The following is a 10,579-nucleotide window of genomic DNA, read 5'->3' as shown; positions in this document are numbered from 1 at the left end:
ATGTATCAATATACGCTGAATAAAAGTAAGATTTTTAAACTCTATTATTTGATTTACTTTATGAAAGTCATTAGAAACATGTTTCTAGGTTGTTTTATATGTTAATTTGTTTAATATATGAAACATACATGAAAATATTTATGATCATGTCAAATATATTATTAACATTAACATCTCAAGTAACTCTCTAATCTTCATTTTAATTCCATAAACATCAAATTAAATAGGGGTGTGCAAAAATCATCTAATCCAATTACAACCGACCACCAAAAATTTAATATCCAATTATGCTTGTAATGGATTGGATCAGATTTTGAAGATCCAAATTGGATCGGATTAGTTGTTGGATGATATATGTAAAAATCCAATAAAAATAAACCGATCCAATTGCATATATATTTTTAAAATATAATTATTTATTTAGGAGTATGCTTATAATTTAAGTTGTATTTGTATGGTGATGTATCATTTTGAACAAATTAGACTTTTTATTTATAATATTATGAATTATTTGAACAAATTAAGCTAAATAAATGCTAAAAAATATTAGATGAATTTAATCTGATCAAATACATAACCGATGGGACACACCTAATGGATAAAATCGATCCAATCCAATGGATAATTGAATCGTATCGGTTGAGGCAAATTATTTTGATTGGATTGGTTGTAAAAATCTAACATCTAATGGATAATTGGATCAAATCGGATATGCCTAAAAACAGTGGATGCGATCCAATGAAAACCCTTACAATTAAACATTGGTAATAACCATGGGGATTGGTGGAATTTAAAATTCAAATGGTGTCTCAAAACTCTATAAATAGGAGCATAATACTCACTCATAAGACACACTATTTTTTATCCACAAATCATTTGGCTGTAAATACACTATAGAGCATTGATAATTCCATAAAATTATTTACTTGTGAGATCCCTTAGTGCTTAGATAATAGGGAAAATAAGTTTTTAGACAAAGGTTTTGAACTTTGTTCAAATTGGTGATCCTCATTACTCTATACTTTAGTTGTGTGAGAGTTTATGTTCTTTCTATTATTCTATTTCATTATTTTGTTTTTCTTGATCTTATTTTAATTTGAATTTGTAATCTTTTTCTTTTATTTTTTATTTGCTTGTATTTTATTCAATTGAGTTTTAATATTTCTTTAATCCATTGACTTGGCGATTGTATTTGTTTTGCTTGGATTTATATCAAGATTTTCCATATTTTCATTTAATAATATATATTATCTGACAAAAGGTTTAAGAGGAAAAAAACAAGTAAAAAGAAAACGAGGTGGCATGATGATTACTTTCAATAATGTGCTCTTTTTTCTTTATCATAAGAAAAGTACTGCCACTCTGCCCCCATTACTGAAACTTTATGAGTTACATCCAAATCCAACTGTGAGTGATTGGCTTATATATAATATAATGCGCATCAAATGGTTCTAGAACTGAGTTTAATATTCTTTTATTTCAAAAATATTTATTTGATTAATGTGTTAGGAAATTTATAAGGTTGGGCCTTAAAAAATATCCTTGATAGTAGGGTTTTTTTGTGTTATAAATCTGTGAATAATTTTTGGCGTTATATTTTTTATAATCGTATATATTATAGTATTTTTTAGTATCCTGCAAATTTAAAAAAAAATTCTAAATAATTAGTTTAAAAAAAGGTCGTTCTACGCGTGACTAATTTTTTTTATGCACGTGGAAAACAACATGTTTCAACTTAGTTTTTAATACTGTAAATTATTCAGAATTTTCTGAAAATTTGTAGGATACTCTAAATAACTACAATATACACGGTTATAAAAAAAAATCGCGTCGAAAACTGTTCACAGATCAGAAATACAAAAGAGTCTCACTAGTAAGGTTTTTTTTTAAGTCCCTACCATATAATCCTCCAATGTGTTTTACTTAATTTAGATTGATTACATTTACATACATTAAAAAAATTAACGTGTAAATTGAAAGACATTATTTTAAAAAAAAAAATTAATGTATATTAAACTATTTATAATTGGGGTATTATATTTGTACTCAAAAATATATATAGACACTCCATTAATTAAAAAAAATCATTTTAAAAATCATTTTTAACACTTTTTTTGCATTATTTTTTGACATTTTTGAATTCTTTTTTTTTTTTTGTTAATTTTAATAATTTTATTTTATCTTGTTTTCATAAATTTTTTAGAAAAAAAAACTCTTACTTTAATGAGTTTTTTATATATATTTTTTGTATTTAAATATTTATTATTTATATGTATCTTTTAGAATATAAAAAAGAAAAAAAGTTAGCACAAGTTGAACAAAAATATATATTATATATTAATTTTTAATAAAAATTAGGTATCTTAATTAAATTATGGGATGCAAATATAATTAACATTTGTAATTAGATTGTAACTAGCTTAGTGGTGAGGTGTGAGGTAGGGCCACTAAGACTAGAGATATTGCGTTTGAGTAATCTTAGGGCCTCCCTAAAACTATAAATATAGAGTATGTGAGTTTGACTTTTTATTTTGCATAAAAAAAAAGTTGCCCCACAATGTAAAGTACTTTAAAAATATATTTTTTATTTAATATGTAACAAAATTTAGTTTTTGAAATTAATTATTAAAAAAACGAGTAATATATTTTTGTTTGAGAATATTTTTTTTAGTGTGATATGTAGAGTATTTGGTTGGAGATTAAAAATAAAAATAGAATAAAAGATAAAGTAAAAGTGATTTTTGGGTTCTTAAATTTAAAAACATATTTAAATTCATTGAAATGTTTTTCCTTCTTATAATTAAGTTATTGATTTAAATAAAATAATAATAAATTAGACAGAGTTAATTTTCCATTTAGATTTCATCTATTTACTTCTTATTCATATGATTTCTCAAATGAATTGGTTAGGACTATAATTAAGTTTTTTTTGAGTCATTTATAATGATGGTTTTTTTTATTACAACAATGCTTCTTTTATATTTGAGGAAATTACACTAAATATGGGATCTTTTTTTAAACTTTGAAAAATATGCCCATTTTTTTTCTCTAATTTTTTATGGCATATTTTCTTGTTTACATTTTTATTAGAGTTTTTTTCTCATATATTTGTAATATTTTATTTGTATGACATATTTTATTTTTTATACAGTTGTAGTAGCTAGTTTTAATATGTTTTGAGATTATTTTTATTATTTTTTATCATTCATATTTTATAAAACATTTTTTTACATTATTCTTTGAAAAAAAATCTGAAATTGTAATGCCTCAAAATTCCTAATGTAGTTTAATGGTTGGTTTAGTAAACTAGGAGGACTATAATTGATTTATTATGCCATTAAACAATTATATGCATGTTTATGTGAATTATATTATAATATGATGTTATGCATGCATGTGGGTCCACATTTCGTCACAGGGGTATTTTGGTAATTTGGCCCGTTGAAGGCATATTTGTATATTGTGGTGCATGTTTGTGATTTATGGATGAGACTCCATTATTATGTGAATATGTTTGAGCTATTCAGCATGAGACGATCTTATGATGCAAGTCAGCGGTTTTGTCATAACGAGGTCAATTAATGGGATATTGGATAATGAGAATGATTATTTGATGATATATTGGGAGTTAGTGAGATTATGAGGAAATTCTGGGAGTTTTGACTATTTTGTCCCTGATGGTGTTTTTGGGACCCCGAGCATTAGGATTTATTTGAGATTGCTTAAGCTTGAAGTTACCTGTCAGAAGGAAAACCACGTTCAAGCACCTTTTCTCTGGCACCCGTTATCCTTTTTGACCGTTCGTCGCATTTTCGAAGGAAACTTGGGTTTCAGGACTCAAAATCAAGTGAAGATCGAGGCATAGCGATCCTAGGAAAGATTAGAAGCTTCTTAAACGAAGGATTTACCAAGAAACAACTTGATCAAAAGTAATATAAGCTTTAAGTTTTGAGTTTTAGAGTTTCTAAGCTCTGATTGGGATTTTGTGTGTTGATGAGTTTTTGATTTGTTTGAGCCTCGGGATTTGATGATTTTGGATCATTGGGATGTTTGGGAATGATAACTCTACAAAATAGAGTTATTTTACCACTTCTTATGTGCTAATTGTTGCTTAATTCTTGAGTTTTTAATTGATTTATTAAGTTGTTAAGTAATTTTGAATTTAGTAGTCTTATCATGATTTTATATACTTTTGTGTGTTTTTATAAGTATTTTGTTGTAAAATATTGTAGTTAATTATTTGAATTATTATTGTTAAGTTAGTGGTAAAAAAAATATTGTATTATTGAACTTAAATGTAAAATATAAATTAAGTTATAATTAATATTTTCAAAGAATTAAATTGATTTATTTTAGAGTTGAACATATTGTATTATGATTTATTTTATATTTATTTTGTAGGGAATGCATGCTCTTGAAAAGCAAGAAAAATAAAGAAAAAGTGTGGCATTTTAAGGACAAGCAAGAAAAATTGGCATTTTTCCCCATGGCCCAAGCCTTCCAGCCGTGCACCACCTGCCCAACCTTCATCAGCCCACATTTGGGCCTTCTCCTCTCCAAGTCTGCACCAGTTCCAAGGCCCAGCCATTTCCCAGCTATCTGCTGCCTCTCTTCCAGCCATGACTAAAGCACCCCAGCCATGCACTCCTTCAACAATCACATATGATGCTCCCCCAGCTCCTTTCCACGTGACCCATTTGCAGCTGCTCCAAAGGCCATGCTTCTCCACGCCAGTTGTCCTTCAGCACACTTTCTGAAGCCCCAAGATCATCAACAAAGCGGCCCAAATGCCAAGGCCCAACCACCACCGAATTCACTGAACACACAGCCACCAAAAGGCCAAAACTCACATTTTTATTCCCAATATTTTTCACTCAAATATCAATTCACTCTTCCCTATTTTTCTTACCTAAATAAACATTCATAATTTATTTTCTTACCCTAGCTTTTCACTACTCTTTTACCCAACCAAACATTTCATCTTTCCAATACTCTTACACTTACTCTATTTATCCTACCACTTCCCAACAACAATTAAATTAATCAATTTATTTATTTTAATATAATTAATTTCATCTCCATATTTTGCCTATAAATAGAGTCTTGTAAGACCATTTGGGGAGCTCTTCTCCATCTTTTCAACATCTTCTATACATATTTTTCTCTCTTCTTTTCACTATTTTCTCTCTACCATTTTCATCTTTTGAAGAGCATGTCAAGTATGTTATTTTGTAATTTTTATTTCAATCTAGTTATGAGCTTCTAATTTTTTTCAAAGGTTATTAAGATGATGATGAAGCAAAATGTAACTAGATAGTATTTTTTTTTATTGTATGTTGATTTCCCATTTGTGTAACATTGTTTATGGATTTTTCTATCAAAGATATGCATTTTTCATCTATTATTGAGTGTTAAAGCATATTACACTTAGTTCTTCATTATGCAAAAAATATGATATTCTTTTATTAAATGTTTTTCATTAAATTGTTCACATCTAATTCTTAGAGCATAAGTATCATATTTTGCCTAAACATAATCTCTTTGATTTTTTGTAGTTTCATTAGGTTGTAACACAACTAATGCTTAGAAATTATATTATTTATAAGTGAAGAAAAATCCTACATTTTTTAAAGTAACTTGTGCTTGAATAGAAAATGTATTTTGAAAAAAGTATAGTGTGATTTATTTCAACTATATCTAAACTTAGGAATCAATATACTTATAAATACTATTGAACTTGCATTTTGTGGATTCTAATATCTTAATAATCTTATTTTACATATCTCATTTGAAAACCATTTTTCTATTTAATCTTAAATCTTTTTATTACTTGTCTTTTATTTTTTCTAAAACAAAATCTCATCAAATATTTGGAACTAGGTTAGAATATTCTTGCTTTGTTTGAAATAGTTTCTTTTGATGTTAGTCAACTCCCATGGGTTCGACCTCGTACTTACATGAACATTATATTCCGAAACGATTCGTGCACTTGCGAGTTTAAATATTAAAACACCCTCTTTTGGGATCAACAGGGAACTTTGATTTTTGGATTTGGAGATGTTTAAGTAGGTTTTTGGAAGGATTTAAAAGTGGAAAATCGGGGTTATGGCTGAGTTTCCAGGTGGGGCCGCAGCCCAAACTTGTTGCAGGTGGGCGGTGGAGCTGAAGGGCCTGGGGGCTGCTGTGCTTGGGAAGGAGGGTCGCGGCTGTAACATCCTGGATAGCCAAGACCGCTACACTGTGTGTTTATAAAGATGCTGGACTTGCTAATCAAGTCATTTAGTTAAAACGTGATACTGAAACCACTAATGAACTAGGGCTAAAAGGTTTTGGTCTCAAAAGTGTACATTCTATATAACAAAACATTTTATACATGGGATCCCAAAAAGGAACAACGTTCGAAAGTCAATTTACAAAATTTCCAAAATTTAAACAACCATTAGCCATTCTAAGGCAAAACAGACATTTCTGGTTCCCCTGCTCTTGTCTCCCCTCAACCGTGGCAGCTGAGCAGCTGGTCATGTACATTTAGCTCACAGACCTCTCCAAGTCAGGGCTGATCAAGTTTTCCCTTGCCATTACCTGCACCATGTAGCACCCGTGAGCCAAGGCCCAGCAATAAAATATAATATGCTTCACAAACAATCAACAACAGATGAATAATCCTTTACGCATGACCAGACACTTAACATTCCACATTATTCACATAGCATGTATTCAGAATCAAAGATGCAACTAAACATTAATAAAAATTAAGTCACATGATAGTTAGGGCCAACAACTTAGGCCGCACCCTCTGTTTACCCCACTGACTCTGGCCCGCTTAAACCGAGCTCAATGCATAATAAGCTGTCCTCGGCTACCAGTGGCCGAGCCGCGCCCTGTATGATAGTGTAACCCTTGGCACTCTTAGGCCGTTGGCTTACGGTGTACATGGCATAATACCACCCTTTCAAAGCATACATATTAGGGAACCCTTAGTCCCACCACAAATACACAACCGGGTGCAGTTTTCTTGCCTTTAATTTCCACGTTCACTAACTACGAGCGACGTCCATCGAGCACGATCCGTTTCCCGAGCCCTAGCTTAACACCTAGTCACAACCAAGGTAATGGACTCCATTAATATTCAAGTAAAGGTTTTCAGGTATAATTCTAACTTTCGGGACATCGAGTTCCACCAAACACAGTGGTGGAATCGATCCCGAGCATCCTAGGTTAGGTTCCCGCGCTTAAAATCCCCAAAAGATCAAAAATGCACCTAAGGGTTGCGGCCCCTGCAACCTAGCTGCACCCACCCTTGAAACAGAAACCAAGCCCCTCTGCATGCAGACACGTACCGCGGCCCTGCCCTGTGGCACCGTGGCGCTCCCCTTCGGCAGAGCCTCCCTGGCTCATTTGCTTCGTAGGGCCGCAGCGCTCTAGAACAGAGTTGCGGCCCAACCCTTCGTGCCCAGAAAACCCACCATTTCCAACATCCTAATCTTATTCAAAACCATCCAAAAGCACCCTAATTCCAAAACCCATTAATCACAAGACTTTTAGCATGATCCTAACAACATAATCCAATAGAAAACCTAGTTTAAAACTCATTAAAATCCCATTTTGATTTCTGAAACCCAGGTACTTAAGAACACAAAAACCAGCAATGGAACACCAGAGTTCAGCCATTAATTCATGGATTCAAGCTTACCTCCACAGCAGAATCACCTCTCTAAGCACAATCCAAGCCAACTCCCAAGCCTTCCCACCTTAATTCAACCTTGGTTTATGGTTGAATTCCATTAGCTGAAACTGAGCTATTTTCCCAAAACTCCAACCCAAATCATAAAGTTCTTAGCTGAGTTTCTTAGGTTCTAATGGTTTTCTTTGAGAAGAAGAAGAGAGAAATAAAATGGGTCAGTTTGTCTCTTTTGTTCTACTGGTTTCTATTATACTTAATCAACCTTGATTAATTAAGTTAATCCCGGTGCTCGGGGTATCGAAAACGTCCCTGAGGGCAAAATGATAAATTTCCCCAAAATTCTCGCCTAAGCTTCTGTAACTACCATTTCTTTTTACAAATACATTACAACAATTATGAAAAATATGAGAAGATATTTTTATTCATACTTTTGAGTGCATTATAATGCTAACCGAATGCTAGAGCTATTAAGTAAAGTGGAAGAATAACTAATGAATATGCAACTATAACATTCATGGGCATTTCATTAGTATAATACCCATAGAATGATGCTAAATACAAACAAACAATCACTAAAGTTATGAAAAATAAAGAGAAATTCATGTTTAGATGATGAATTTTATCTAGAAGGGGTAAGAGATGAAGAAGTTTGCAAATAAATGGTTGAAAGAACAAGTATTTATAGGACAAAAAAACTAGCCGTTTATGACCGTTGGTGAATAGTGATCCTGACCATTGGGGATATAGTTGTTTTCTATTATGGGATTTTAACAATTCTAAGTTGTTGAAGTAACCAACAGGTGAGAATAATTAATTTATGGGTGTTAGAGAAACATTTTCAGAAAAAATTGTGAGTAAAAAATGTTAAACTAAGTAATATAAGAAGATTGAGAAATTTTCATTTTTTTACTATTCACCGGGTACTATTCATAGTGGGTCCCATAGTGGGGTCCACAAGGGTCCCACAGTAGGGTCCACATGGGTCCCACAGTAGGGTCCACATGGGTCCCACAGCGGGGTCCACCCCATGGTTCCCACATGATGATGCAGTAGTGATATAATGATGACTTTAACAAACCACCATGTTTATATTTTGAATATTTTATTATTCCACTATGCTTTATATTTTAAATATTTTATTAGCATAGTAACCCAAAATTTTCCTATAAATAGCCCTTCCAAAACTCATCTTGAAATCACAAAAAACCTCATTTTCCTTTCTCTTACTCTACCCAAAAATCTTCTTAACACGCTTCTAAAGTTCTAAACCTTGAAGATCTAGGCAAAGTTCTGTTCGAAACGCTAGCCTACGAAAACCTTTTAGGTGAGCTCTTTCCTGAGCCTTTCATTTCAGTTATTTAGTTATTATATATGTATAGATTATTTTACTATGCCGTTATAATGCAAAAAGTTATATATAGATTATTTTACTATGCCGTTATAATGCCAAAATTTATATAGATTAATTTACTATGCCGTTATAATGCCAAAAGTTATATATAGATTATTTTACTATGCCGTTATAATGCCAAAATTTATATATAGATTAATTTACTATGTCGTTATAATGCCAAAAGTTATATATAGATTATTTTACTATGCCGTTATAATGCCAAAATTTATATATAGATTATTTTACTATAATGCCAAAATTTATATATGGATTATGTTACCATGCCATTATAATGACAAAGTTATATATAGATTACTTTACTATGCCATTAAAACGCTAAAATTTTTATTTGGATTATTTTACAATGTCGTCATATTTTACAAATGCCAAAATTGAAATATAAACTATTTTTTTTATGTATCTTTATAATACTAAATTTATATAGGCTATGGTCACACTTTGGACTATTTGGACTTTTATTATATGACCTTATTCCCTATTATTATGGACTGATACTATGACCTGGACATTTCCGTATGACCATGACCATGACTTTTAGACCGGGATCTTGCCATGGACATTTATAGTATGACCATATGTCTGGACATAAAATAAACAATAAAATAAGAAGAAAAGAAAAATAGAATAACAACAACTATAAACTAAAATTACATCATGTAGATTTTATGTAAGTTAATAGTTTGTGTTTTTATCAGGAAGCTAACAATTTCGGTTGTTTTATCAAGACGCAAGGTAAGTAGAATCCTCGTCTACAATACAAGTCTTTTATGTGTCTTATGTGCATTTATATGCTTTAAATGTTATTCTGACATATTGTTATGCATAAGTTATTTTTAAGAATGTTATATTTCTTATGCATAAGCACGCTTAATGTTCACAAACAAGTTATGGAAAGCGTTAAAGTAGAGGTGCTGCTTGGGAGACCTACGTCCCAAAAATGTAAGGAGGGAGATGTACGTCCCTATATAATGAATGTTTATGAGGGAGAAATTCCCTATTATCATGTTTATGTTCAGGTGGGAATGTGATTCCCTATGTAATGCCGGCAGCAGCATCCTCTAGGGCCCAAAAGAAAGGAAAGTGAAAGAAAGAAAATACATAACATGTTGCACGTTTATTTTAATGCATATGAGGTAGTTATTCTACTTACTGAGCCTTAGCTCATCAGATAATGCTTTGTATTGTAGGTAAGAGGCCCCAAATATAAATTATTGATGAGTATACGTGGAGCCAACATGACTGTACATATGGGGCTGACCTGAAGGGAGTGGAGTTCTGCTATGCTATTTTATAAATAAACGAGAAACTTGATTTTATAATTATATTTCATTAAAAGTATTTTGTGAATTTTATAATTTACTTAAAGCTTTAAAAGTATTTCATGAACGTTGTAATTTACATAAATCTTATCAATTTATCGGTTGGATACATCTTCATTTCTACATTAAGGTGTAGTAATGCCATGGAAATTATTTATAAAA

This window comes from Humulus lupulus, chromosome 8 (genome assembly GCF_963169125.1).
Source record: "Humulus lupulus chromosome 8, drHumLupu1.1, whole genome shotgun sequence".
Classification (NCBI taxonomy): Eukaryota; Viridiplantae; Streptophyta; class Magnoliopsida; order Rosales; family Cannabaceae; genus Humulus; species Humulus lupulus.
Note: the sequence above shows the minus strand (reverse complement) of the source record.